Source organism: Musa acuminata, chromosome BXJ2-8 (assembly GCF_036884655.1).
Source record: "Musa acuminata AAA Group cultivar baxijiao chromosome BXJ2-8, Cavendish_Baxijiao_AAA, whole genome shotgun sequence".
Taxonomy (NCBI): Eukaryota; Viridiplantae; Streptophyta; class Magnoliopsida; order Zingiberales; family Musaceae; genus Musa; species Musa acuminata.
In genome coordinates, this window is record NC_088345.1 from 16,236,202 (window position 1) to 16,239,633 (window position 3,432).

Below are 3,432 nucleotides of genomic sequence, written 5' to 3' on the forward strand. Positions count from 1 at the left end.
ATTCGTTCATCGGTTTAGAGGGAAGTTGAAAACCGTTTTCAACGATATTCCATAAATCCATATTTAGAGAAATTAAGAAAACTCTCATTCGAGTTTTCCAATAAGTGTAGTCCAATCCGTTAAAGAATGGTGGACGAAAGACCGAAAAGCCCTCTTGAAGAGCCATTTCTCTCGTGTGTAAATCCGAAATGAGAAATACCCTGCTCTGATACCAATTGTTAGGATCGAGAGCACTAAGAGGGGGGGGGGTGAATTAGTGCAGCGGAAATCTTTCAGCGATTAAAAACGAAAGCTGCGTTCGTTCGATAAAAACTATTTTGATGCAAAAGTCGATTCTAAGATTACTTATGATTAAGTGCAGTTTACGTTTAAACACATTTAGCGTCTAAATGCAGTGTGCGTCTAAATGCAGATTGCGTCTAAACTCACATTGCGTCTAAGCGCAGTTTGCGTCTAAGCGCCGATTGCGTCTAAGCGCAGTTTGCGTCTAAACACAGTTTGCGTCTAAGCGCAGTTTAAGCAGAAGTATAAAGACAATGTGCTGCTATTGTACAGCTCAAAAAGTAATCTGCAAAAAGCAGATTTACGTCTAAACGCAGATTTACGTCTAAACGCAGATTTACGTCTAAACGCAGATTTACGTCTTAAATGCAGATTTACGTCTGAACTTTGAAACTCATTTGTATACTCACAGAAGGCAGTATGCAGTTGAAATCAAGACGTAAACGTAAACTGAAATCTGATGATTGTGCGAGGAAAGCCGATTTATGTCTAAATTCAGTTTTACGTCTAAATGTTGAAACTCGTTCGTAAAATTGCAGAAGATAGTTTGCAGTTATAAATAGAATCAAAATGTAAATGTAAACTGCAAGGAAACTCGTTCGTAAAAGCGCAGAAGACAGTTCGCAGTTATAAACATATTCAAGACGTAAATGTAAGCTGCAATGTAAAGATCGTACGAAAACACCTATTGACGTCTGAATCCAGATTCAGAAAGATTAGAACTTAGAAACTTGTTCGTAAAAGCACAGAGAGCAGTGGCTATGTAGGAGGTTTGCAGTAATGATAAAGTGCTCAAAATAAACGCAAACCAGAGATTTAGAGTGGTTCGGTCAGTCTTGACCTACTCCACTTTTGGCTTCCTCCACCGGCGAGGTCACCGACGTCAACTAAGGGCCTTCCTTCAATAGGCGAAGGCAAACTGCCCTTTTACAGTTTCTCTCCTTTTGACGGGCTCAGGAGACAACCCTTACAGATCCTTTCTCTCCTCTCTTTACAACTCAAGGCTTGAAGAACAGAAAAGAGGAGAACTTTTGGACTTTACACAAATTTGAGCTCTTAGAATCACTGAAAAGATCAAGAATTTGGTGTGGATCTGTGTCCCTTCAGTGCTGAATGGGTGGGGTATTTATAGGCCCCAACCCAATTCAAATTTGGAGCTCAAAATGATCAAATCCCTGAATTTCGGGATCAGGCGGTTGCACCTCTTGACTGGAGAGGTTGCACCGCCTAGCAGAGCTCGAAGACCGAGCTCAGGCGGTGCTACCTCTCTGTTAGGGAGGTTGCACCGCCTAGTCTTGCTCGAAGACTGAGCCCAGGCGGTGCCACCTCTCTGTCAGGGAGGTTGCACCGCCCAGTCTAGCTCGAAGACTGAGCTCAGGCGGTGCCACCTCTCTGTCAGGGAGGTTGCACCGCCCAGTCTAGCTCGAAGACTGAGCTCAGGCGGTGCCACCTCCTGGCTGGGGAGGTTGCACCGCCCAGTCTCGCTGGGAGGCTTAGCCCAGGCGGTGCCACCTCTTGGCCTAGGCGGTTGCACCTCCTGGTGCAATCAGGGTCCGAATGGTTAGCTCCATTCGGCCCAATTTCTATCTTTTCAGGGGCCCAATTGCCCCAAGATTAAGCTAATGGGATTACCTCCCATTTTCCAACTTAATCAACATGCTAACTATGATCAAATCTAAGACAATTTCTGCAGCTTTGCTCCGATGCGTCAATCGCTTCTTCCGGCGAGTTTCCGGCGAACTTCCGTCGATCATCCGATGAACCCTCGGTGATTCTTCTGCGGACTTCCGGCAAACTCCTGGACTTTGCGACGATCCACTTGGTGAGTTCCGACGAGCTTCGCTTGGCAAGCTTCTGGACTTCTCGGATCTGTTCTCGCAGAACCTCCGACGACCGTCCGAACTTCCGTCGAACTCTCGAACTCCCAACGTGATCATGAACTTTACTCCGGCGCAACTCCTACTGCTTGTCTAACTTTCATCGTAGTTAATCCTGCACACTTAAAACAAAACTTCGATCGAGACAATTAATCCTAAGCAATTAACCAAGTTGTCCGACATGTCATTGGTCCCTCGACGCTTCGTCCGATTCTTCGGCGCATCGTCCTCTCCTACAGCCTATTGCCCAATCGGCCAGTTGACTCTGCAACTCCGATATCCTTGGCACAATACCCGCTCTTCTTGGCCCGATGTCCGATTCCACGGCCCGAAGCCTTCTGTCGATACGTTGACCGATCCATCGGCCCGACGTCCAATCTTCTGACATGTTCCTTCGGCACAACATGATTTTCCTGCTTTAATTGTCTCATCCTGATCGAAGCATCCTGCATCACTCAAAACGCAGATTAAATCATAAACATATATCAAGTAGTTTCATCATCAAAATACGAGATTCAACAGATAATACCACAATAGTTTCTTTTCTACGAAATGACAAGTACTCTAGTGGTTCCAAGCACATTAAGATAAATTACTTAGTGGTTAAAGAAAGAGTCTAGAAACAATAAGTGTCAATTGAGAACCTGAGCACCATTATGATCATTATTGATACATTTACCAAATCTTTACATTATAAAAAATTTAAAGAACATGTTCTTAGAATGAGACTTGTGAGCAAGTCATAAAAGATACAGTGATGCATATTTAGGTGGATATTATTATTGATATTTCTTTTATATAATTAAATATATTTATTTTTGATGTCATATTTATATATATGTTTATGCATATTATGGTTGAATGCAATAATATGATTGTCTTGATAAGATAAATTACATAAGTCATTATGGACTATATAAGGAAAGACTAACAATATTGTGGTATATAGAAGGAAGTATGAAATTGATGACAAAAAAGCAATATAACTCACATTGATAGTTGGACTAAATATAGTATTATTGTGTTTATTGGACTTATTGATTTATTATTAAAATTTGTGACCATGAATAAAATGCTTTTCAAAATATTTTTTGGAACCCAATTAGGTAAAATTATTTTTAAATAAATTTTATTTTATTTATTTGTATTTTAAATATTTTTTATATCTTATTAATTAATGGGTAAAGTAGGAGAATGTTAGATTATGTGATCCTTTATAATTGGATAAGATATATAATAGAACTAATTAGATTTTGATGATAGATATTGGCTA